Source organism: Carettochelys insculpta, chromosome 30 (assembly GCF_033958435.1).
Source record: "Carettochelys insculpta isolate YL-2023 chromosome 30, ASM3395843v1, whole genome shotgun sequence".
In the NCBI taxonomy this organism is placed as follows: domain Eukaryota; kingdom Metazoa; phylum Chordata; order Testudines; family Carettochelyidae; genus Carettochelys; species Carettochelys insculpta.
Genome location: NC_134166.1, coordinates 5266434 through 5293796, shown reverse-complemented (window position 1 = coordinate 5293796; position 27363 = coordinate 5266434). Strand labels below are relative to the sequence as shown.

Here is a 27363-nt window from a genome sequence, read left to right as displayed (position 1 = left end):
AGTGGTTTTTGTCCGGCTAACTAAAATCATGCCAGGTTAGAGATGTCGCTAGACCAGAGTGCCAGACTACAGAGGTTCAACCTGTGTTAAGTATAGAAACTGGACTAAACCACGACTGTTGGCATTTCTGCAGGCCTTGATTATCTTGAATAATTTTACACCCCGGAAGGCTCCCACCAAGAAGTGGCTTTAACAAACCTGAGCCCCTGAATGAAATTTGTCGGTTCAAACATTCCTTTAGCTTTGATTTAAGTGCTCTTAACAGAGACTGTTGACTCACAGGTCAAGGTGGGGTTACGGTGCTAAAAGAAAAACCTTGCAAGACAATGACCTGCCTTTGATGCAGTGGGGGTGAGTCAGAGAGGGAAAAAGAGCACCACACCCCCAGCTTTCTTGAAAAGCTCCCCTGGTACATTGAGAAGTCCAGGGGGCATGGCAAGAGTCAGAGTTTGCACAGACACATAGTTGGCAACCTTGGCTGGCTCCCAGATGCCCTGAGAGGGAAAAATTTCCTACCAGCTCCACAAGAACTTCATTGTCACTATTAGCATGACAGTTTTACCCAGGTGCCTACAGGGTGTGGTTTACTGTCCCATGGAGCGGCACCTTACAGTGTGTCTCAACCTTTTCTTAGAAAGTTTTCCTTTTAATTTACACATACATATATATATACACACACACACACACACACATCCAGTATGCACAATCTTCAAACACATCGGTTATGTCTACACTAGAGGCATCTGTCCACAGAAGTTACTGTCAGAAGAGATGTTCCAACAAAACTTCTGTCTACAGATCACGTCTACACAGGAAAGCGGATCGCTCTTTGACCCCATCTGTCGACAAAAGGGCCCCCCCAGAGCATCTACGCGGCTTTTTTGTCAACAGTTCTGATTCAGGGGCAATAGGAGAGTTTGAGCATCCACATGCCTCCTGGGATACAATGAGTACAAGTAGCGATTGGGGTCATGAGATTTGAGTCCCTGTGTTACAAAGCTCTGGCTGAGTTACTATGTCCTCACTGGTTCTGCACTCCCTGGTCTGTGTCACAAGGACTTTTAGGCACATGGCTGGTGTTCCCTGTAAGGAGAGATTCAGATGCCACCCAGCTGGTTAGCAGAGCACCCCTAGTCAGCAGCGTGCATTTCTATTGATGGTGCACATCTGACCTGCCTTGGTGCACATAATAAAATTTATTCCAACCGTGGGTGAAGAAAAAAAAAAAAACAGATGGTACCTGCACATGTCCCACTGCGCTTTGCACAGCAGACAGCTGAGATGCTCCAGGATTTCTTCCCAGAGAGCGGTGGGGAAATCTGTCCATCATTCTGGGCACTCAGGGATTTTGGAAAGGCACTGGCATTCTACCCGCACTCCAGGCATTCAGCCTGCACCCACGCTGGAGAGATCTATCCCCCTCTTCGGCCAGGCCAGTGAGCCTCAGCTGAAAGGAGCCCCAAGCGGCAGTCAGAAGGGTTGTGTGCGGGGCAGGTTGGAGCTTAGGTGGGATGCCCAAGTAAGAGTCCAGGCCAACTCTGCAGTGAAGGCATTACCCTCAGCATGGGTCACGATCCTCCCTGTGTATAGAACATAGCCTACTACCACCGCCAACTAACAGAGCTATTCCTTTGGCTAAAATAGCAGACAGATCTCTGGTTCACCCCCTGCTGCTGATCGACGCAAGGTGGGTGATTAACTGCAATGTTGGGAGCCCTAGTGTAGACACATCCCAGAATCCTACAACATAATCACAATAATCCCTAACGGCCCCAGCATGCTACAGCTGTACACAGTGAGACAGGCCCTGACTAGCATTCCCTGTAAGCCTTGTGCTTGTGCGCCTGCTGAAGGGAAATTCAAATGCTGCCCTGCAGATTAGCGGAGCGCCCACCACTAGGTTTGTGTTTCTATTGGGGTGCACACTCACACATGCCTTGGTGCACATAAAAAATTATTCCAGATGCAGATGGAAAAGATTAAGGGGAACATTGGCCCTGGCTAGAAGAGCTTACAATCTAAACCAGACTAAGGAAAGGAGGGAAACTGAGGCACAGGGAGAGGAAAGTGACTTGCCCAAGGTCACTCAGCAGGTCAGTGGGAGAGACAGGAATAGAATCCAGGAGTCCTGAGGCTCAGCCCAAGGCCCTCTCCACTATATCATGCTCCCCATCCTACAACCATCATCAGTGCCCCACCTACCATCCCTGCTCAGGCACAGACTGAAGAACAAATGTACCAAAGACATCCCATGTACCCCACCCCCCAGCCCCAACCCCCTCTGTGCATTCTCCTCCATGTGAGCTCAGCCCCACCCCATTCAAGCTGCTGCAGACCACTGTCTTCACCTGCTTCTGCAAAGATCTGATCCCGTCTCTGCTGGCACTGATGCTGTCCCCGCTCACAGCTGGCCTGTTCTCCCCTCTCCCACACAAACTTCCTAGCCACCACCCCGGCCCAACAGGATGAGCTCAGCCACTTTCCTGTTTTCGAGTTTCCAGGCACAGTCAGCTGATAAGAACTTTCCTCCCCTTCGGGCCCTGATCCGCTGGCAGATCTTGACTGAATTGTCCTCGGGTCAGTTACCAGTTGTCCATACATAGTGATGGACCAAATACCAGGAGGGGAGTATGGACTAGTGGTTAGAGAGGTTCAGGGCGCCTGGGTTCCATTCTCAGCTCTGGAAAGGGAGAGGTGTCTAGCAATTAAAGCTGGGTGAGAGGGGGTGGAATCCAGGACTCCTGGATTCCATCCCAATGCTGGAAGGGGGAATGTAGCCTGGGGTAGGAACAAGGGGAGGCTGGGACTCAGGATTCCTGGTAAACGTAGACATCTTTTCAGAATCAAGGAGGGAGACTCCTGTGGTTATCCCTCAACTCTGAGAAGGCTGTGCTGTCCAGTGGTTAGAACAGGGCCAGGGAACTAGGACTTCTGGGGTTCTACCCCCAACCCTGGGAAGGGTGTGCTGTTCAGCAGTTAGCACGGGGAACTTACAAGGGTCTATCCTCAGCTGGGGAAACAGTGTGTTGTCTGCTGCAGTGGTTCCCACCTGGGGTCTGAGAACACCCCTGGAGATCTGTGAGGGTATTGGGGGGTCCCTGGAAAAGCTAAATAAAAATGATAATAGAAAATAAGTTTTAAATAAATTGAAAAGTTACAGTCAATTATTTTAACATTAAATCTCTTCCAATCATGTTATTAATCACTGTCCCAAAATCTCTGCTGGGGTTTCCTTTTTCATTTAATGAGATGTACAGAGCGCCTGGCATTGGCTTTGATGTGAGTCTGTGAATAGTTTGGCGGGGGGTCTGTGAACAATACGGGGGGGTGAATGGGGGCTGCTTTAGTGAAGAGGTGGGGGAACCACTGGTCTAGTGGCTGGGACACGGAATGAGGAGTTCTGTCCCCAGCTCTGACACTAATTCAGTGTGTCCCGGCGGGCAGATCTGCGGGCTAAGGCACAGCCAGGAGCATTGATCTGCCAGTGGGAGGGAGAGCATGAAGGAGACCTGACTCCCATGAGGAGGGAGAAGGTCTAACGAGGCAGGAGGGGGATGCTCCAGGAGGCCTGGGGAAAGGCCGATGTCACCAAGGAGCTAAGGGTGTACAGGGGTAGCTGATGTAGGAGGAAGGCAGCTGATCCGGTCCAGGGAGGGAAGCACTGCCACGGGAACTGGGGGGAGGAGGGGGCACACAACACAGGAAGATTCGTGCTTTTGGGGTGTTGTACATTCACACAACGGGAGCAGGTAGATACCGATACAGACACACTCCTTCCCAGGGCCGGCCGAACCCTCCAGTCTGACCAGCAGCCCCCACACAGGGACACAGTCCACCAATTCTGATTCCCTACCCAGGGCCCCACCCCGGATCCCACACGCTCCCTCCGCCTTCTGAACTGATCCCACAAGTAACTGACAAGGGCACTGCCCTGCCTGGCCCTACGGAACCCAGAGCATCAACCCGACACACCTTACCAGCTCTCATCCAGAGCAGGACTCACCCTGGCCCTGGGAGTAGGATGCTCAGCGCATGGCACCGCACTGCGTGTGCGGCTGGGGAACGTAAACAGTCTTGAGAGCAAAGCCGGGGAGAGGGGGAGGAACAGGCGCACACACACACACACAGACACACACGCTGGGGCTGGGGGAGGGGCAGAAAGGGGAATTCAGGAGGCTGGAACCGATTCCTGGGAGAGCAGAGAGAGACATGGAGGAACTATGGAATCATAGAGACCAAGGGCTGGAAGGGACCTCAGGAGGTCATCAAGTCCAGCCCCCTGCCCAAAGCAGGATCAACCCCAACTAAATCATCCCAGCCAGGGCTTTTGTCAAGCTGTGACTTAAAAACCTCTAGGGAGGGAGATTCCACCACCTCTCTAGGTAACACATTCCAGTGCTTCACCACCCTCCTGGGGAAATAGTTTTTCCTAATATCCAACCTACACCTCCCACACTGTAACTTGAGACCATTGCTCCTTGTTCTGCCATCTGTCACCACTGAGAACAGCCTCTCTCCATCCTTTTTAGAGCCCCCCTTCAGGAAGCTGAAGGCTGCTATCAAATCACCCCTCAGTCTTCTCTTCTGCAAACTAATAAGCCTAAATCTCTCAGCCTCTCCTCATAGGTCATGTGCTCCATCCCCCAAATCATTTTCATTGCCCTCCACTGGGCCCACTCCAATGCATCCACATCCTTTCTATACTGGGGAGCCCAGAACCAGATGCAACACTCCAAACAAGGTGTCACCAGTGCCGAGTAGAGGGGAATAATAACTTCTCTAGATCTGCTGGAAATGCTTCTCCTAATGCACCCCAATATGCCATTAGCCTTCTTGGCTACAAGAGCACAGTGTTGACTCATATCCAGCCTCTCATCCGCTGTAATCCCCAGGTCCTTTTCTGCTGCACTGCAACTTAGCCAGTTGGTCCCCATGTGCAGGACTCTTCCATCCCAGTGTTAGATACTCAACGGCTCACAAATCTCATGCTCCTGGGTCTCTGAAATCAGGAAAGGAGCGATTATGGTGGGACAGATCCCCCCACAGCTGCTACTACATGGATCCTGCACCTCCCTCTGCAGCAGCTGGTGGCACAGATGAGCTGGATCTGATCCGATCTGGGGATTGCCATGTTTTCTGGTCCCTGCAGACCTCATCCACGATGGGGCCAGACTCCCATTAGCAGGAGCAGGAGTGGGAAAACCCAGAGTGAAAAGGAGGCAAATGCCACAGACTGGACAAGCTCAGAGGTGAAGCATTTGGGCCCACATGCTGGCCACCCATTCACCCCAGGGACTGAACTAGGACAGCTAGAGCTGAAATCAGGAGCTAGACATCTGAGTCATCCTAGCAAGGGGTGGTAACAAATGCATATCAGCAACGCAGCAGTGCTCACCATCCGTGGTGCTCGCTGGGCGTCCTAACCACAGTCTGAAAGCTAGAAGGAGGGAAGTGACATGAAACTGCCCCCCCGCCCCCAAATCCGTGACTCCAGCCTGCAAAAAACAAGTTTCAGAAATGTCCAAATGAGCCGTTTCAATCTGACATGGCCAAAACTCGCTCTTCCCAGTAGGCAGCACTTCCCATCCCAAGACGAGAACCCAAGGCCCCCTAATGTTTTTACACCCATGGGCAGAATAAATTTCACGTACACCGAGGCATGTACAGATGCGCACCACCAGCAGAAACACACGCTGCGGGCTGTGGCCAACCCTGGGTACTCTGCTAGCCAGCTGGGTGGCCCCTGAAACTCTGCTGGGTGGCCGCCCAAGTACTCCGCTTTAACACTGACCCATTAGAACCTATATCAGAGAGGCGGCCACGTGAGTCTGTATCTTTGAGGACAACAAGAAGTCCTGTAGCACCTTATAGACTAACAGATATTTTGGAGCACGAGCTCTTGGGAAGCGGGTCTTGGCCCATGACAGCTTCTGCTCCAAAATATCTGATAGTCTATAAGGTGCCACAGGACTTCTCATTAGAACCTAGGAGCCCCAACCCCTCAGACTGATTTAATGCCAGCGACTCACCAGGGCCACTGCTGGGTCTGCTGCCGCTGGGGCTGCAGCTGCAGCCAGGGCCACCACTGGGGCTGCTGCAGCTGCCAGACTACCACTGGGGCCATCACGACAGGGGCTGCTGCCAGGGCTGACGCAACAGCTCTCCTGGCGGCCAAAACGAGCGCTGCCGTGAGCTCAGGGCCCCACATGTACACCTGGGCCGGTGATGTCATAATAACTGCACAATTGCCAGGGCACCCAGGTGCTATTTCCTAAAATGGCAACGTCTTGGCTCTCCTGAGTGTGTGTGTCTGGCTGGGTCTGCCTAAGGGTTTGGGACTTCTGCAGCCCAGAAAAAGAGTAAAAGGCCCAACATTAGGGAGACCTGACTGCGATTTTTCGTTAGCTCGAGTGGCAGGGGCCTGTTTTGGGGAAGGGGGACTTACGACCCTGAGAGGTTAGGAGAAGCTGCAGCAAAGACTGGCCTTCTGTTGTGCCGACCTGCATTCAGCTGCAGATGCGGTCAGAGTAAGTCATGACATCTGAAATAACGTGTAGCTCGAGAGCAGCCGGCAAGGGGAGGTTCAGGATCAGGACAGCTGGGACCTCATTGTAATTGTGCTCCGGGTTTTCAGTGGGATGCCAATGTCTCTGACCAGTGCTGTTCCAGCAATAGCGTGGGGGAAAAGATGATAAGCAGCAGCTCTCAGCTTTTAAGGTAAAGCTCAGCGGATTTCACCCCCATAACGCATCACTGGAGAGGAGCCAGATAATTAATGTGTGCTATGGAGGTGCATTGAGTGCAGAGTTAAATTGATTTTGATCCATTAGAAGAAGCAGGGAGGGCTGTAGCCTGATTGACAACTCATTTTCATTATGGAGATGATGTCAATATTTGCAGTTTTCTCTTTGAGGTTTGACAGGTGCTTGTCCCAACATCCAGCCCAGGAGTATTCACACTACTAGTTAATTACAACCAGTATTTCCTCTAATTTTCTATGGGTAGAATGTTTCATGCACAGAATAAATTTTATTCTGTGCACCAAGGCATGTGTGATGAGCACCACCAGTAGAAACATGATCTGCTGGCTGTGGGCACAGTGGGCGCTCTGCTAAGCAGCTGGGTGGAATTTGGATCTCTTGGGTGGCCGCCCACGTTCTCAGCACCCAGGGAACGCTGGCTGGGAACCCCAACGTACACAGTTGCACCTCACACTTTAGGAGCCCTTCTGTACCAACAACAGTTAATACTTAGCCAAGTGAGAAACACTCTAATCCAGCAAGGCAGACAGAGGTCTGAAGGTGCTTAAATGGGATTTGATCTCCATGAAAGAGCAATGCACATGCTGGCTGGTATGTGTGTGTACAGCCCTGCCTGCCTGCCCCAGTGCCCTCTGCAGACTGTAGCCCGGTGACATCCAGCACCAACAGGCAAATGTTGCTGTGTTAAAGAAGGATTCATAATTGTCCTTAACCCCTGCACTTTTAAGGAATGACTTTTTTTGATATTTGTTAAAGTGCCCGCGCTCAGCTAGCAACAGGTCTGCAAAGTTCTTACCAGAGCCAGATATTGTTCCGACAGAATACACATCGTGCAGGATGTGAAAATGACCTCTCTTTTAAAGATGGAGAGAGAGCTCAGTGAAGACAGGTATTAGGATGTTTATCAGCCATGAAATTAATCACTTTCTAATTATATTCATAATATTATCTGCCGTAAGGGGGTGACTAAAAGTCCCATATAGCCAATAGGGGTCTCCCTGGAATGCAGTTCACTTGGAATTTGGCCCTTTGACAACGTAACCCTGGGCTTTCGAGGGTCTCGGAACGCCAAACAAGAATTAGCTCAGAGGTGTGGAAATAGCGACCCTCCTCCCTGTAGTGAAGACGAAGAAGGGGCGGCCCCTCAAAAGCCAGCGCTTGTCAAAATCAAAGAAATCAAATCCGAAAGTGAGTCAGGAGTTTTGCTTAATCTCGTCTCCCCAGCAGGGGCCATTTCATGCTGAGTCTCCCCGGATAATCCAACCCCACCACACAGACACACAATGTAGACGCTGCCTGAAAGCCACAATTGCATGAAAACCAATGGGACTTCATCTTTTAGCGTCAACGTGTCCCAGCATGCAGAGCACTTTGGCTGTGCTACAGTTGCACAAACCTGCCCAGCTGGTGTTCTGCTGGAACGCCTAACATGCCGAGTTACCGCCTTGGATGTGTTCCTTGTGCGTAACATGGCACAAGCGTCGCTAGTGAAGGACAGAAGAATGTTTTAAGTCTCACTACTAACTGGTGTGAGGCCCCTGGGGAACCACAACTCTGCTTACATGCACCATACAGCAGTCTGCTGCATTGGCCAGCTGAGAAGAGTCGCTCGCTTCTATTGATGGTCAATTTGCCAAGGGTCCAGAAGAGCATGGAAGACATTTCCAGAAGCGCTTCCCTCGCGCACAGAACCAGCCTGCTCTCCCGGGGCCACGCTGAGCACTGCCGTAGCTCAGTGCTCCAGTAGCCATGCCTGGGCCAAGCAATGTCATAACAAGAGCAGAATTGCCGGGACAACTAGACAGCGGAAGGCGGTGTATTGGCTCTCATGGATGTGAGCGTCCCTACTTGCTCTCCCACAATGCGGGTGGTTTATTTTGCCTTCGGAGGACTAGAAAAAGAATAAAGGCCCCAACATTAAGGGTTGTGTGATTTTTGTTCAAGTCAAATGGCAAAGGCCTATTTCTGGGGGTTGGGGACTTATGACTTAGGATCCTGTGAGCTTAATACAAGGAGCAGAAAACGCCTCCCAGCCCCCCGCTCTAAATAAATGGCCCCCTCCCCCAGAGCCAAGCTCCCCCAGGCCCCGTTCTAATTTAATGCCAGCAACTCATCAAAGCCACACCTGGATCCATTGCCGCAGGAGCAGCTGCCACTGCTGCCAGGCACCTCTCCCAGCAAGCAGGAGCTGTATTCGCCACACCACGGTGTCCTGTTCCCCACGTGGCACACGGGAAAGGTATTAGAGACCGCGGCACTAGGGGCCATACACCCCTGCTGAGCGCTTGGGCATCCACCCAGCAGAGATTCAGGTGCCATCCAGCTCATTAGCAGAGTGCCCGCAGCTGGCAGCCTCTGTGTCTTGTGGTGGTACACACCCACACATAAGAAAATTTATTCCGCTCATGGACAGGAAAAAATAAAGAGAGAGGGAACCCTGCCTTCCAGGGCCAGCCACAAAACACAGGTGTGTCCTGACACCACATCAAGTCCTTTACCTGATCACGTTTCTCACTCAGAACCTCCCACATCGAGCCCCCATTCCAGCATTGTGCTAGCAATTTATGAGCTCACCAGTCACTCATGATGGAGTTATAGCCTCATATAACTTGTGGGACTTTCCTGGACTTCCTCATTGTTCTCTAGTCCTTAGTTTTATAATGAGAAAGTGATGAGAAACTTTGCTAAAATAAAACTCCACATAATAAGCATTTGACTGGTAGACCTGGCAGAATTCCATTGTTATGTCAACATAAAATATCAATGTGTATTTTTATCAATGCAAATTTGCAGAGTTGTGCAAAAATATGGGTCTGAAGCATTTTTTTCCATTTCAATCTATTGACATTTTCACAATTGCAGGAAATTAATAGGGGGAGGAGGTCAGACAATTACTGAATGACAGCAGGTGGTGAGACATAAAAAAGATAAAGTTTATAGCCATTAAAGCCACCAACTGTCAACATCAGGAACAAAAATACACCTAGTAAATGTCGTTAAGTTAAATTGTCCTACCTGTCAGTTTCAAACAGCGTCCCTGGAAATATTTGTTCTCCCTGGGTTTGGTGAAATCAACGCCTGCTGACATTCACCGAGGCAAATCTAACCCTCTGGGCAACTTTTGGAATGCCAAGACTTTGAACCTGGGAAGTACTATTGTCTGGAGAGCTTTAATGCCCCAGGTACTGGGAGCTCTTTAAGTCAATGGACTAGTGCTGAAATTCTAACCCAGTGTAAAGTCAATGGCAAAATTCCCCATGACATGGGTGGAGAATGAACAGACCCTCAAGTCTGATTTCACCCTTAAAGGAATCTTCCATATGATTCAACCTCTTACCAGTATCAACCCCTTGCCAAATCATGAGTCAGGTTCCAGGCAATCCTGGGACCAGCTGATACATCCTGAGATTTCCACCCCCAATAATATCATTTGACCTCTTCTCCTTTGTCTTCTGCTCTCCGAGCCTTTAGGGCAGGGGGTCAAACTCACCACCATGGTGAACGCTGGGAGGTCCAAGCACTGTTGCTGCCCTGCACCACCCCCACTGCCCACTCGCTTGCTTGCTAGCTAGCTAATTCCTGAGGCCACATCCTGGTGGGGGGGTGATGGAGGGAGGGGTCTAATAGGAGAGTGAAGGCTGGGCAGTCGTGGGAAGCGGCGGAGCTTGCGGAACAGGGATGACCACCCCCAGGTCGCTGGGAACCCCAGGGCGGATTGCAAAAGGCTGGGGATAGTGTGTGCTTTAGGTGCATGTTGGGGTCATGTTTTCCATCACCCCTCAGCAATCACAACAGCTAGAAAATTAAACAAATCCCTCACACTCGCCCAAAAAAACCCACATGACTCCAGGAGTTGGAGCATGCAGAAAAAAACTAACTATCACAACAGCTGGGATAAAATTGTGCAAAAGGGCACCACATTCACCCCAATGCAAAGTGAGTGTGAAATGCCCTGTCCTGGCTGGATCTTACGCTCACTGTGGCACAGCAGCGCGGCGGCTCAAGGCAGAGCGATTGGAGAGTCAGATCTGAAGGCCTGATACCCAGATTTTTGCCTCCATGCAGAAGTTGCACGAATGCAATTGGGATCGGGCCTTAAAGCGAAGTGACTGAACCGGTGCAAAGCCCTTCGCACTGGGCAACAGCTGGGTTAGATCGATTTGACTTATGCTTGTGTGGTTGGCGCAGATCAGCAGTGCAGGTGGAATTTCCAGCAGCCTGGGCTCGCTCATGCCTTGAAGAGATCAGATTGCCTTTCTCCAGCTCTTTGTAAATCCTGCTCGGGCCAGGGTTTCCTGTAAGCTGAGCCCTTGGGTGGCCTCCCAAGAGAGATTCAGGTGCTGCCCAGCTCATTAGCAGAACACCCACAGTGTCCACAACCTGCACCATGTGTTTATTGGTGGTGCACATCTGCACATGCCTCAGTGCAGATAACAAAATTTATTCTGCACATAGAGGGTTAAAATTAGAGGAACCCTGCTCAGGACCCATGCAAGACAGCAACCGGGGTGTGGAGGAGGGCAAGGGAGGTGAGCAGATGGCTCTATATTTAACACTCTCCAGCTAAATAATGTGCTCGCATCAAAATGGCTCCATCAGGCTAGGAGCTAACAGCTTGTCTGTCATCAGGACACCCCACTGAAATTCCAGGGATATGTTACTCTTAACGCCATGTACAGTTACAGAGGACAAGCTCTCTCCTCCGAGAGCACATGTGGGGACAGATGAACAATGTGTCTAGACCTGGTGCCCACCAGCTGTTTATCTGAGCCCCCCATGAGCCTGCGCCTGTCCTCTCCACGGGCTGGGCGGTAGGGTTGTCCTGTTTCACAGATGGGGAAACTGAGGCACAGAAAAACATGCGGGTCTGTTCCACTGGTGATCCCAGCAGTAAAGCCCTTTCTGGCAAGCGGAAAGCCAGCCAGGTCCAATCGAAGCCAGGCCCAGGAGACTCTGCTGTTTGCAAGGGTCACCCTCTAGAAATACATGCTCCACGAGTGACCCCAAGAAGAGATGCTATGCAACACTCACTGACACCCATGGGATTTGGCTGTGGGCCAACACTTAGAGCACCAGGCTAGGAGGCCCCCTGGCAGATTTTGTCCCTGAATCAGGCAAATCGCTGCCCCCGTGCCTCAGTTTACCCTCCTGTAAAATGGAGGGAACAACCCAGTCCCTCCTCACCAGGGCCTGAGAAGAGGAATCGTTGTCCACACAGTGCCAGCTCTCAATCTATCCCATAGCAAGTGCACAGCCCCAGGACTCTCCCTTCACCCGTCAGGACCTCACCTCCTTTCACTAACAGGAGCAGAGCAGCCAGGACACCCTGATTCCTCTCTGCAAACTTCACGCTGAGAGCCCGGGCCCTAGAGAAATCCCACGTCCTGTAAAGTCAGATGGTGAGCAATCTGGGGCAGGAACTGCGGATTTGTTTGGTAGCTGTACAGCACCTGGCGCTACGGGGGGCTGGGCTACGACCAGGGCTCCCTGGTGCTAGAGCAGGAGAAGCCATTAAACAACCGCTCTCTTCCGCCCAAGCAGGTGGGGCTTAAAGAAACCTGAGCGTGCTGCCCAGGAGCCCTCCCAGCGCTGACGTGCCGGCGACCGCCTGGCGCACGTGCCCGCATGGAATTCTTTCCTATTCACGTCACTGCATCGTGGACGAAGAATCCACTGGCATGATGAATGGAAACCCAAGAGTCCAAACAACAGCAGGTGGCACCTGCTGGCACTTGATTCTCTTCCTGCTGGCTCTGATCACGATGCTAACCACTCCCCTTCTGCACGGCTCACATCCCTTCTTTGTCACACTTCCTCCCTGCCCACCTTGAGAAACATTCGTCTCCTTGTTCCCTGTGATCTGAGCACTTGGGTGGCTGCCCAGGAGCGATTCAGGTGCCACCCCACTGATTAGCAGAGCACCCACAGCCATCCACAGGGGCCAGTATGTGTTTCCATTGGTGGTGCACATCTATGCATGCCTTGGTGCGTATAACAAAATTTATTCCACGCACAAACACGGGGGTGGGGGGCGGGGAAAGAAGAGAGGGAAACTTGCTCCCTTTATTCCCTGAGCAGCTGTGCGCACCCTCTCTGGGGAACACTGCTGGGCACTGGATCTGCCGGGTACAAGGGCGACTTGCCCAGGAAATAGGCTGTTAAGGCGTGGGTTGTTTGTGGCAGCCTGTTTGCTGACCTCGGAGCCTTGAATCATGAAGATTGAGGGAGTTAGCCTAGCCCGTGGAGCTGCAGTGGAAGCCTTAGAGCTGGGTCCAGAGGCTTCTGCTAAACCCATGGATGAATGCATCTGGGTGTCAGCTTTCTGCACCTGGAGAGTGGCAGCTCTTAGTGTCCTTAGCCGGAACTCCGGCTAAGGACACTAAGAGCTGCCACTCTCCAGGTGCAGAAAGCTGACACCCAGATGCATTCATCCATGGGTTTAGCAGAACATGGGTGTGTAACAGTATCACCCAGTGTACCCTGTGAGCTGTGTGCTTGTGCAGTCGCACAAGAGAGCTTCAATGCTGCCCAGCGCCCAGAGCCAGGCATGCTGTTTTTGTGGTGATGCACATTCACACCAGCCTCAGTGCGCATAAAAATTATTCTGCACGTGGATGGAGAAACATTCACACGTGGCTGGAAAAAGTTAGAGGGTACATTGGACTCCACTAAGCTTGTTTGTGGTCCTCCATACCAAAGCTGTGCCTGGGACCCTGCATACCAAAGCTATGCCTTGGAACACTCCCACTCCAGAAACAAAAATACCGCTAATGTGGATTCCTGCAGCCAAAGCTGCTCCTCACAAAGGCAGCAATCCCTGCACAGAAAGCACCACCACTCTAACGAGTCAAGCTGGGAATTCAAACAGGCTCAAGGAAAAGGAGGCAGCATGGCCAAGTTGCTAGAGCCCAAGCTCAGAACTCAGCAGAGGGGCACTCTATCCCCAGCCTTGCCGCTGGCCTGCAAGTTACTGCTCCCTCTGCACCTCAGTTTCCCCAGCTGTAAAATGGGGTTAGCCACATTGGCCTGCTTGGTAGAGCATTTTGAGAGTTACTGATGGAAAGGTTCCCTGGCACAATTGGCCTCCCTGCCAGCTCCGTCCCTTCCCTGCACCGGGGCGGGGGATGGGGAGAGTGCCTGGCAGAAGAGAAGCAAAACATACACAGGTGGGAGCCGTGCCAGTGTGCAAGAAACAGTGTGAAAACAGGGCAGCTCTGGCCAGATCCCAACGAAAGAAACCAGGGCCCATCCCACATCCAGGACAGACACGCTTGACAACTGCAGTGCTTGGCCCTGTTACCACCGCGGCTCAGAACCTCGTGATGGTTAGCTCATGATACAGGGCAGACGCTGGTACCTCCATAGCACAGACAGGAAACAGAGGCCCAAATGCTGCCCTAGGGACGCCCAGGGAGCCTATAGCATTGATGAGACTTGTATCCATGTCAGCTAAGCCCTAACCGTTGCACCATCCTACCCACCATTCTGTCGCAGCTGTGTGACACTCGCTGCTTGCGGCTTAGCACTTTTCTAGCATGGTACCAGAAGGGTAGCCATGTTAGTCTGGATCTGTAACAGCAACGAAGGGTCCTGTGGCACCTTATAGACCAACAGAAAAGTTTTGAGAATGAGTTTTCCTGAGCAAAGACTCACTTCATCAGATGCTTCATCAGAAATTTCCATGACCAGCATCTGATGAAGTGAGTCTTTGCTCATGAAAGCTCATGCTCAAAACTTTTCTGTTAGTCTATAAGGTGCCACAGGACCCTTCACTCCTTTTCTAGCATAGACAATATTCTTTCCAGCCACTCAAAACTCCTCAGACAGGTGTGCGTGCAGGCCCGATGTAAACATGCCAGAGGACACAAAAGATGCAAATACACACAAGCACACACCCTCTTCCCCCAGCACTGCGCTCAGCAGTACAGTTTGAATATCCAGATCTTTGTCACTAAAATCATGAGACTTTACCATCAGAGCTTCAAGAGCAGCGGCAGTAGACCCTTATCCTCTCCTGCAGAGCAGATCAAGGGCTTGTAACACAGTTTGGTGATGCAGGTCACTTCCATGCCCAGTCATACCCGCGGACCCCAGCATACCCCTATCTGAACACACAACCCTGTGTGTGGACATCCTGAAAGCTTCTCTTCCATCTGAAATACCAGTTTTTATAAAAGCTCCTTGCTCTAGCAAAATAGAGACAATGGATTTCAGGAAGGCCGAGTTTGGTAAACTCAGAGAGCTGGTCGGTAAGGTCCCATGGGAAGCAAGACTGAGGGGAAAAAACAACCGAGGAGAACTGGCAGTTTTTCAAAGTGACATTATTAAAGGCCCAAAAGCAAGCTATTCCGCTGCGTAGGAAAGACAGAAAATATGGCAAAAGACCGCCTTGCCTTAACCAGGAGATCTCGCGTGATCTCAAAATAAAAAAGGAATCATATACAGAAATGGAAACTATGACAAACTACAAAGGATGAATATAGGCAAACAACACAAGAATTCAGGGCCAAGATTAGAAAGGCAAAGGCACAAAATGAGCTCAAACTAGCTACAGGCATAAAAGGAAACAAGAAGACTTTTTATAAATACATTGGAAGCAAGAGGAAGACCAAGGACAGGGTAGGCCCATTGCTCAGCGAGGCACGAGAAACAGTAACAGGAAACTTGGAAATGGCAGAGATGCTTAATGACTTCTTTGTTTCGGTCTTCACTGGGTAGTCTGAAGAAGGAATGCCCGACATAGTGAATGCTAGTGGGAAAGGGGTAGGTTTAGAAGATAAAATAAAAAAAAAGAACAAGTTAAAAAATCACTTAGAAAAGTTAGATGACTGCAAGTCACCAAGGCCTGAAGAAATGCATCCTAGAATACTCAAGAAACTGGTAGAGGCGGTATCTGAGCGTTTAGCTATCATCTTTGGAAAATCATGGGAGACAGGACTACAGACCTGTCCATTTAACTTCTGTGTGGGGATGGGGATAACGGAACAAGTAATTAAGGAAATCATCTGCAAACATTTGGAAGGTGGTAAGCTGACAGGGAACAGCCAGCATGGATTTGTAAAGAACAAATCATGTCAAACCAATCTGATAACTTTATTTGACAGGATAACGAGCCTTGTGGATAAGGGAGAAGTGGTGGATGTGGTATAGCTAGACTTTAGTAAGGCATTTGATATGGTCTCACGTGATATTCTTATCAACAAACTAGGCAAATACAACTTTGATGGGGCTACTATAAAGTGGGTGCAAAACTGGCTGGATAACTGTACCCAGAGAGTAGTTATTAATGGTTCTCAATCCTGCTGGAAAGGTATAACAAGTGAGGTTCCTCAGGGGTCTGTATTGGGACCAGTTCTGTTCAATATCTTCATCAATGATTGAGATATTGGCATAGAGCGTACACTTCTTAAGTTTGCAGATACCGCCAAGCTAGGCGGGGTTGCAACTGCTTTGGAGGATAGGGTCATAATTCAAAATGATCTGGACAAATTCGAGAAATGGTCTGAGGTAAACAGAATGAAGCTTAATGAAGACAAATGCAAAGTGCTCCACTTAGTAAGGAACCATCAGTTTCACACATACAGAATGGGAAGCGACTGCCTACACAGGAGTATGGCACAAAGGGATCTAAAGGTTATAGTGGACCACAAGCTAAATATGAGTCAACAATGTGATGCTGTTGCAAAAAAAGCAAACATGATTCTGGGATGCATTAACAGGGCCTGGCTATGGTCTGAAGAAATGGGTCTGTCCCACAAAAGCTCACCTAATAAACTATTTTGCTAGTCTTTAAAGTGCTACTTGACTGCTTTTTGTTTTGAAGACACCAGAAGTCATTCTTCCGCTCTACTCTGCTCTGGTTAGGCCTCAGTTGGAGTATTGTGTCCAGTTCTGGGCACCGCATTTCAAGAAAGATGTGGGGAAATTGGAAAGGGTCCAGAAATGAGCAGTAAGAAAGACCAAAGGTCTAGAGAACATGAGCTATGACGGAAGGCTGAAAGAATTGGGCTTGTTTAGTTTGGAAAAAAGTAGATTGGGGGGACATGATAGCAGTTTTCAGGTATCTAAAAGGGTGTCAAAAGGAGGAGGGAGAAAACTTGTTCTTCTTGGCCTGTGAGGGTAGAACAAGAAGCAATGGGCTTAAACTGCAGCAAGGGAGGTTTAGGTTAGACATTAGGAAAAAGTTCCTGTCAGGGTGGTCAAATACTGGAATAAATTGCCTAGAGAGGTTGTTCAATCTCCATCTCTCGAGATATTTAAGAACAGCTTAGATAAGTGTCTATCAGGGATGGTCTACATAGTACTTGGTCCTGCCATGAGGGCAGGGGGATAGACTCGATGACCTCTCAAGGTCCCTTCCAGTCCTAGTGTTCTATGATTCATTATCGAGTGACCACCTAGAGTCATCTCATGCAGAACAATCACCTCCTGTCCACACGTGCCCTGTAACAAGCAGGGGGTGAGAGTGGGGCACTCTGCGATAGAATGCTACCTGGCTGAGCCCCCTCCACCAGGACTGAATAACACACCTCACACACTGACTGCCAACCACCCTGAGGCAATGAGCGAAGATCAATACTTTGCATTGCAAGGGTAGGGGGAAACGTACCTCCCACCTCCTCTGCCAAACTTCATCCCACCCGTTGCTCCAGGGAAGCCAGGTCAATGGAGGGGAGGCAGGGATGAATTTGGTGCAGCAGAAGCTGCAGATTTGCACTTGTATGGGGGCTTTCAGCCACCACTTTGCACCCATTAGAAGCAAATGAAGTTCCAAAGGAGAATCACCTGCAAAAGGGATGGGGCAGCTTCCCCTGGGGCGAGTTCAGAGCCGGGTTTTCTTCTGAGGGATGGTTCTTAAAAATGGCTCCATAATATTTATTGCTTTCCCAGCGTTCTGTAGCAAAGAGGTTTCCCTTTGCCTGTTGTCGCCCTCCTCCCTTAAACTCCCAGCCCTGCAAATGGAGCTGAGGACTGGATGCTTTCCACCTTGCACCCCAGCATGACAGCACCCAAGTTCTGCCCTCACCAACACTCCAGCCTTCAACTGGGGCCAGCCAATGTCCTGTCATGCAGGGTGAGGGCAGAACCTCCTCTGGTCCCCATCTAAGTGGCCCCGCTCAGTTGGGTCTCAAAGGGTGGGGAGAGATGTCACGGCGTGGGCGTCTGGGCAGGGGGTGGTTTGAGGATTTTATTCCCCTGGTTAGGTTGCATGTGCCCCCTACTGTCCTGTACTAACATGAGGTGGAACTGGCCACATGCAATTCTAGGGGAACAGAGTAAGCAATTCTATTGGTCGTGCATAAAGTAGAATAACTTGCAGCAGAGCTCCCTCTAATTTTTTCCACCTGTGGGCAGAATAAGTTTTGTTATGTGCACATGCAGATGTGCACTGCCCATAGAAACACATGCTGCTGGCTGTGGACATTCTGCTAATCAGCTGGGCAGCACCTGAATCTCACCTGGATGGCTGCCCAAATGCTCAGTTTGCAAGGCTTGCAGCTCCCATTGCCAGAGCTGGCCTGCATGGGACCATGCTGGTGTTTCTCACTAAAGCCTCTGCCTGTAATGATACTACAGGATTCAAAAGCAACCAACTTTTTATCTTGTGACAATAACAATGACACAGCTTAATCCAATTCCCATTTAGATTTCAGTGACACCTAAAGGCCACAGCTGAGCTGAGGTTTCATCCTGCTGTACAAAATGAATTATTCTCTGTCCTGAAGGCTGCGTCTACACTAGCAAGTTTTTTTGGCAAATCTGGCCCTTTTTCCAAAGAACAGGTAGGGCATCTACACACAGAATGTGCTCTTTTGAGCAGAAATTGAAAGAACGCAGCTCTTCTTCCAGAAGCCCTCTACCACTCCTGCATCAGGAAGAGCATCTTCTTTCAAAAGTATCAGAGAGGTCGCCGTGTTAGTCTGTAGCGTCAAGAACAAGAAGCCTTGTGGCACCTCATAGACTAAAAGGTATTTTGGAGCATAAGCTTTCGTGCATCTGATGAAGCGGGTCTTTGCCCACAAAAGCTCATGCTCCAAAATATCTGTTTGTCCATAAGGTGCCACAAGGCTTCTTGTTGTTCTTTTGAAAGCTTCTTTAGGGGGAAAAAAAAAGGGTGAGGAGATGCCTCGCCCCCCCGCTTTTTTTTCTAAAAAGGGGGAAAAAAAGCAGCCCTCGTGGTGCCTGGTTTTTCAGTCCGTGGCCCACTCTTTCCAAAGAGCAGACCACGCTTTTGATCCACTTTTTTGTCTCTGGACTCGCTCTTTCGGAAGAGCTCTTCGGGAAGGACGTCTTTTGAAAGATCACTGGGGTATAGATGTAGCCAAAGAGTTTACAATCTGTACAAGCAAGACAGAGAGGGCCAGGGAAAGGAAAGGTCGTTTCGGGCAAGAGGTCTTCCAAGAGAAGTACCTGTGGGAAAGTGGCAGGGATACACCTTAGACCAGCATGTCATTTCCTGAACTTTTGCCTCAGTGCTCCCTGTAAGCTGAACGCTTGGGTGGCCGCTCAGGAAAAATTCAGATGCTGCCCAGCTGATTAGCAGAGAGCCTGCAGCTCGGTTGTTTTTGTTTCTCCTGGTGGTGCATAGTCACACCTACCTTGATGCACAGAACAAAATTTATTCCACACATGGAGGGAAAAGATTAGAGAGACTGTTGCCTGCTTTATTCCCATGGCTGCTTTTCTGAGCTGACCCAAACTTCTAATATAAACAAACACACCCACACGTTCCAGCCCTCCAGATGGGATTTGCTGCTGCTTCCACAGGAGAAAAATCTGCCACCTGGGTAGGACTTCCTTACACAAGAGGGTTTTGTTGACGTAGTTACACCAGTACAAACAAAATTCTAGTGTGGAGAGTTTCACTGGTGTTTGCCCGTGAATAGCTTATGGTGGTTCCCCCACCATCATAAACTATAGCTGCATTTATACCAGCATGCTGCTACACCTGGGTGGAGGAGAGGGCTATTAACAGCTTTGTTGGCGCAATAAAATCATTAATAAAAATAAAATTACACTCCTAAGTGAACCCACAGTACTGTAATTGGGAGTGTTAGCCAGGCCTTCGGGTGGCAGAATTTAATGTTGGGAAAAACTCAGAGGTTTTTGTCTACACACAATTTGGTCCCGACATAACTATTTCAGTTAGGGGTGTAATTATTTGACTGCTATTAGCACATCCATACAAGCCCTAGTGTGGGTGAAGGAACCCTGCTATAGCTCTTTCGCTGTACTGCATGGGAGCAGATGGACCGGGGTTAGCTCTTTATGCTGGCACAGTGGTACCCAGTGTTCCCAGTACATGCAGCGCTGGGGCGGCCACCCAGGAAAGATTCAAATGCTGCCCATGTGATGAGCAGAGCGCCCAGAGCCAGCCACATGTGTTTCTATGGGTGGTGCACATTGTCACATGCCATGGTGCACACAATAAAATTTATTCTTCCCCTGGATGGAGGAAAAAAACCAGCAGGAACACTGGTTGTACTCACTGATTTAATTATCCCAGGAGAAGGTTTGTGTAGAGAAAAGGGCAAAAAGCCCATCTCTGGGTGAGATGGTGCTTTGCTGTTGGACCTAGTTGCTTTGCTTGACCTTAGGCAGAGCTCAGAGAAGGACAGGCGTGAGACGGCACAGCGATGTACCAAGTGACCCTGCAGAGGGCAAGATTCAAACCCAGGGGGCTCAAAGAGTTTGGTCCATGTCACCTGCTGAGCTCTTTCCGGAAAGAGCTCTCTGCCCAGTGAGGAAGACAGTCCCACGTTAACTCAGCACGAACTCCCACCTAGGGACAAGCTCAAGAGGCTCCTGACCCATTACCTCCCTTTCACAGACAGGGAAACTGAGGCACGGGGAGCTGCCAAGTGACTTGACCGCGGCCAGCAGCAGTCCAGCGGTGGGATGGCTTTGGCCGTTAGGTAACATACCCCCTTGGTCTCCGTCTGGAGCCCCAGATGCCAGGACACCAGTCCCCGGCCCCTCTGAGCTGGACATTACACCCCACTCCCTCCCCGGCGAGGGGACCAGGACCCCGGAGACCCAGCAGGACCGGGCCCCCCCCCAGGTGCAGACGCCCCCGGCCCGGCCGGGCTGGCCCCACCTGCGGGCGGTGGGGGGCGAATGCAGCCGCGGGACCGTACCTGGGGCGGGCGCCGCTCCCCGGGGAGGGCTCGGGCCGGGCGCCGCTGCAGGGGTCGCTGGTCCGCTCCGCCCCGCAGGCCCCCGGCGACCCCGATCCGGCTGCTCCGCCGCTGGCAAGTTCCCGCCCCGCGCCTCGGGCGCGCCCGGCGCTTTCTCCCGTGGCGGCCCCGCCCCGCCCCTGCGCCTTCCCCGGGGCTCGGCCGCTCCTGCGCCGCGCGGGCCCTGCAGTCAGCAGCGCGCCGGTCCCCGGGGCCAGGAAGGTCCCTGTCGGGGGCTGCACCGTACGCGGGCTCCCGCCGCGCCCCGGCGTCAACAAAGCGCCTTCCGGGGGGCGAGCAGCAGGCTGGGAAAGGGGCAGTCCCGGGAGCTAATCCTGCCTCAGTTTCCCCTTCTGCGCCAAGGGGGCGGCCGGCAGGGGTGTCGCGCCTCGGGCTTCCAGGTGCGAGGGACCCAGCCACTCCCTCTTGCACCAGGCAGGAGTCCTGCAGAGAAATTGGTCTCCCAGCTCCCTTTGCCTGGCTGTGTGCCTCAGTTTCCCCGTCTGTAAGCCAAGGGAAGCCGTCCCCTTCCTGGCTGGGGTGTGGTGGCTCCTTCTCCCACACCGAGCAGAGGAGCCCGGCAGAGAAACTGGTCTCCCAGCCCCAGCCCTGAGGTCTGCACAGCAGTGATACAGCCCTGTGGGCTGGCACCAGTCAGCTGTGGGGTCTGGTTGTTGGGTAGAAGGTCCCCCATTCGGCCAGTCCTGGCCTGTGAAGCCAGGTGCCAGGGGAGGCTTGCAGAGACCAGGGAGCACTGCAGAGTGAAAGGTACAGAGCCCAGCTAAGGAGGTGTAACATCTCGCAGGGGGCAGGTGAGTCTTGCTTAGTGTCCCCTGGAGCTGACAGAGCTCCCAAAGGTGGGGAATTGGTTTCCCTGGAAGGCTAGTGGCCAGGATCCAGCGGCTGCAAAGCAGTTTGGCTTCCCTTGGGAAGTCAGAGAGCCCAATGCACCCAGAGATTATTGTACACAGGGACCGAAGCTTGAAGGACAGGAAGAGCACAGCCTCTTGGTTAAACTGGAGGGGACGGAGCCAGCAGCCCTGCAGTAAATTCCTGGCTCCGGCAGAGTGGAGACCAGAGGGAATGATCACTGCCAGCTGCTGTGGTTAGATTCCCAGGGGCAGGAAGATCCCTGTCTGCAGCAGGTGCACACAAGCCACATGAGGTGACAAAGCCAGGGCCCTGCCCGCCTTCGGAGCAGCAATAAAGGCAGCCTTGGGCAGGGCGATTGTTTTGTGACCTGTTTGCAGCAGTGACTCAGGGCTCTATGACATCACCTGCCCACACGAGGCTGCCTTCCCCCACTGTGGGCCCAGCCACCGCCTGCCTCTGAATCAGCTCCCAGCTCCGGGCCGGTCTTTGCAGCATCCAGCATTTAACCTTCTGACTGCTGCCTGGCAGACCCTAACCCCACCCTAACTCTACAGGTGGACCCCCATCCAGGCCACGTGCATCCTGGTGGAAGATTCATTAGGTCCTTCAGGATGGGTGGGCTGTCAGCAGTGGTCCCTGCAAGCTGAGCGCTGGACAGCTGCGTAGGAGAGATACCAGCTGATTAGTGGAGCGCCCACAGCCAGCAGCATGTGTTCCTATGGGTGGTGCGCATCCGTGTGCCTAACAAAATTTATTCTGCATGTGGTTGGAAAAAATTAAAGGGAGTGTTGGCTGTCACATGGACCAGGTCTCTCCAGGGGAGCAGAGCAGAGGAAATGTGGCACCTCCCCTGGCTGCTAAACCTCCACAATCTTCAAGTAAAGCCCTGAAGTGGGACTAGGAGCCAATGAATCTTGCAGGGCCTGCTACCATAATAGCAGAGGCTTGATTAAAAAATAGTCCCATATGAGGCTCTATGTATTATTAAGGACTTTATTTTAAGCAGCCCTGACCCCGCATCACAGCCCTGGCGGTGCAGAGATAGCAGTTGAGAAAGAAGAGCTCCCCCTACTGACCCCACCCACACCACAGCACCTGGCTCATCTTCAGAAACTCCAGCAGGGATCCAGCCTCAGCCAGCTCCTACTTTGCATGAGAGCTGCCGGAGTTTGCCCCTTGGCTCTGTCTGTGCCTTTGCCCTTTAATCCATATTCTGGCTAGTTCAACAAACATGCGCACGGCCTGTTAGGCAAACAGGTGACACCCAGGACCTTTGTGCAGGTTTCCAAAGAGGAACTGTTACCAACAGCTGCTTCATGCTCTGGTAAGAATCAGGGCCAGGCATTGTCTGGAGAGCCAGGAGAGAGGGGTCAAGATTTTCTAAGTGACGGGTGGTATTTTGGTGCATGATTAACAGGGTTCAAATACAGCCAGTGCTCAGGACCAGCATTCCCTGGATGCTGAACGCCTGGGCTGCCACCCAGAAGATACTTAGGCGCTGCCCAGCTGATTAGTACAGAACCCACAACCGGCAGAATGTATTTCTATTGATGGTGCACATCTGCCCATATCTTTGTGCACATAAAATTTATTCTGCACATGGATGGAAAAAAATTAGAGGGACCTGTACTCAGGACACTCGGCACCACTAAAAACCAGACCCTTTTATGGTGGCTCATGTTGGGCCCCCAAAATGCTAAGGACTGGGCTAGGATCCTCTCCGCAGAGCGCACCTGTCTGTGAAGAACAACCAGAAGTCCAGTGGCACCTTACGGACTAAACAGATTTTTGGAGCAAAAGCTTTTGTGGGCAAAGGCCCACTTCGTCAGATGCACGAGTCGTGCATCTGATGAAGCGGGTCTCTGCCCATGAAAGCTCATGCTCCAAAATATCTGTGAGTCTATCAGGTGCCACAGGACTTCTCATTATTCTGGAAGATACAGACTAACACGGCTCCCTCTCTCATACTCTGTGGAGTGAGGATGTCGACTCTCAGGATCCACTTTCAATCCAGCGACCCCTAGTGGACAAAAGCACCTTCATCCCTGAAGCATCTGGGACCCATCTCCACAAAATCCAATTCTAGTTCCAGAGGTGCTTTCTTACTGCAACCTCAGAGTGGCTATGCAGGGTGCACCTCCTGCTCCCCCGAGATCAGGCAGGGCCTACAGCCCGTCCTCCTGGTTCACAGTGCCTCTCTTCCTAGAATCAGCTCGTTGTACGCAGACGCACTTGGATGCCCACAAGGTAACAGTCTGAACACGGGGCAATTGCATTCAGCTGCCCCAGCTACACAAGGAGGATAATGCCCATCTCCCAGGGGCACTAGGGGGCATACAGCATTAATCTCCTGTGCTGGGAAGCACTGGTAGGACTACCCCAGGTGGAGGGAGAGAGGAAAGTCACATATCTGAGATCTGTGCAGTGGTGTTGCAGCCCTGTCTGCCCCTTCTGTTCACCAACACCAGTTGGTCCAATAAAAGGTCCTCACCCACCTTGTCCTTTTCTGTGCTTGGAAGCTGGGATCATCCTTTGTTCTGTGCCGTACAGCACCTTGCATGATGCAGTCTCAGTCCATGACAGGAGCTTCTAGATACTACCACACCATCATTAAATACCACCACCCTTGTCATGTCCCAGCCTGACAGCCCTGCAGCCCAAAAGTGAGACAGATCAGAGAGGGCCAGCCTCCTCGCCCTCCGCCACACAATCCCCAACAGAACACGAAGGGTGGGAAACAAACCAACGCACGTGCCAGGCAGATCACCCTGTTGGTTCTCACCTGTTTGCCAGCAATCCATCCTCCTAGAGACCACCAAGAACCAGGAGAGGCTGCTGCAAGGGATGATTCCTGCAATAGCCTTTCTTCCCAATCTGGAGATTAGACCGGGCAGCAGATTTATGAAGAAAGCTCATTTGGGACATTCGACAGGACAAAGCATTAATGCCAGAGGGGCAATTCTAGGCTGGGAAGTGGAATGCGCCCGTTAGTTCAACTGCTGAGACCCCACTTGCACACCCCGGATAAAGCTGGTTTGTTCAACATTAGCATCAATTGTTTCCATGATCTTACCAATTGCAGAGCGCCTCAGGCCAAACAAAGGAGGAAACTGGCAGCAGCAGCAAGCAGTTGGGATGAGGGGGAGAGAAATCCTGACTCAGAAACATTGTTCTTGTGACAAAGCAGCAGTGTTTGCTTTTAGCAGAGCCTGGGAGTTTGGGCCACCGACACGGAATTCTTGGATAACAAGACCGCTCTGCTCTGAGCGGCAAAAAAAAAATAAATAAATAAATAAAAATCCTGCCCTTACTTCGTCAGCACTCGTCAGGGAGCTGCTAGCAAAAGCCTGGTCTAAAGAGAAAGGATGATGGAGCAGGAGGGGCGGGGAGGGAGGGAAAGCAGGAGACAAAAGTGTGCTCATCTGTGTAAATGCTTGAGGCAAGCCATGTGCCTCAGTTTCCCCATCTGTGACATGAGGGGGGGTAATTCCAGATCGGGACTGAGAGGCTTCATTCAGCATTAGCCAAGACCAGGGTTCCCTCTAAATTTTTCCATTCATGTGTGGGATATATTTTATGAGCACCAAGGCAATGCAGATGTGCACCACCAAAAGGCATGCGTTACTGGCTGTGGGCGCTCTGCTAACCAGCTGAGTGGCACCTGCATCTGTCCTGGGTGGCCACCCAAGGGCTCAGCTTACAGGTAACAATGGCCAAGATCCTCTGTGACCCTCCTTTGAAGGGGCTGGAAGGTGTTTGTTCTAGAGCAAAGCAAGAAATTGGCAGAGATTAAATTGAATTGTGTATGTGACGTTAGAGCTGGTTGGACAACACTATAGACCAAAGGTTTCTTTGCCCAGGACAGGCTGTGCGGTAGAAACAGAGCAGATGTCCTGCTCCATGCTGTCCTTGGGACTGGGCCTCAGATCTGGCCAACCCCTACACTGGGGTCAGCAACCTTTTAGAGGCAGAGTGCTGAAATTTGACCTTTTGACCTCTATGTACAGTCCAAGTGCCAGTGATACTTTTTAAAGGCACTAATAGTCCTACTTACAACAGCTTCTCTACTAAATAAATGAAGCTGCAGAGCTTTATCGTGTAGCGGGTGGTTGGCAACATGAGCTGGTCTTTTGTTAATCCACAGGCGGCCTGGCTTTGAGCAAGCTTCTGGCTCTATGGGGGACGAGGGGTGGGGGCTGAGCTGCTGCCTCGGGTGCCAATGAAAATCAGCTTGCATGCCACTCTTGGCACCTGTGCTGTGGGGTTGCTGACCCCTGCCCTACACTCTTCTAAGATTGCTAGAAACACCTGCTTTTATTTCCCCACAACCCAATGGCATGCACACCCAACTCCTTTCTAATGGAGACCTTACAGGGGGTTTGCCTGGCTCTCATTAACTTAGTCTCACTGCCCAAGGCCAGTCAGGGCGGATGAGGCAATATGGAGAGGTGGTTTGTATGAAGCCATCTTGTTGCAGGACAGCACAGGTAAACTGCATTATGGACCTACAACACGTGAGGGTAACATATCAACTCGTGTGGGCTTTTGGCATATGAAAATCTTTTTCATTTGCAAAAACAAGTCCCACTCCTGAGACGACTCCTCTTAATCTTCTAGAATGAAGGAACAAAATAAATATGTGGGGGGCATGCAGGAACCTCCTGCCCTCGTTAGGCTGGGCATTAAAGCTGCGAACAGATGAAAGATGTTTTACTCAAGTCTCACCCCAGGTAATCCACTCCCCAGGGGGCTAACACAGCATTCTGCACCCCACACCCTGCAGAGCTTTGGACAGCCCTGTGTTTTAAAGCTTCATTACAACCACCATGGTGCTGAGCTCGGAACCAGAAGGACATAGGTTCTAGTCCTTGCTCTGCCAGTGACCTACTCACTGATCTCAGACAAGTCACTGACTCTTGGTAAAGGTGCTTCCCTCTGCTGTGTCTCAGCTTTTTGGACTAAAAAAAAGTAGATTTTCTAAACACACCTTAGGCCCATGGTGTCCAGCATGCTAGCCGTGTGTGGCTATTTGGCTGGCTCAGTGTGGCTAATTGGCTTGAATAAATATATTTTCAGAATAATGTAGCTAGTTCACTATAGGGGCTACTACTTCAGAACTGGTTGGATGCCACAGCGTGGCTCTAATATGTGGCAGCTGACCAAGAGTAGGGTTTTAACACGTTATTCCAGTGTTAGTTGTATGCATTTAAATTGCCTGGGGAGGTTGTGGAATCTCCAGCACTGGAGATATTTAAGAGCAGGTTAGACAGACAGATATGGGGGGTGATCTAGATGGTGCTTGGTCCTGCCATGAGGGCAGGAGACTGGACTGTATGACCTCTCAAGATCCCTTCCAGTTCCAGCGTTCTATGATTCTATGAAAGCGAGCGAGGCCAAGGTCTTGGTATATTCTTTCAGCTGGATCTTCCTCTCTGTCCCTGACAGCAGATGGTTCACACAGACACAGCCTCTACAACCCCTGGATTTACTGCAGTTACAGTTAGGGCTCTGAAAACTCACCCATCTGGCACATACTGGTAGAAGAGACAGGC

General features: G+C 51.2%; 1 protein-coding gene across 2 annotated transcripts in view; it reads right to left on the bottom strand.

The window, feature by feature from the left end:
* Positions 1-21018, bottom strand: part of ARHGEF2 (Rho/Rac guanine nucleotide exchange factor 2) — a 148011-nt gene extending 126993 nt beyond the window's left edge. For both annotated transcript variants that reach the window (XM_074980806.1, XM_074980807.1), the window contains exon 1: positions 20900-21018. The gene's annotated coding sequence lies outside the window, so the exon portion shown is untranslated. The remainder of the gene's footprint in view (positions 1-20899) is intronic.
* Positions 21019-27363: the final 6345 nt, after the last annotated feature.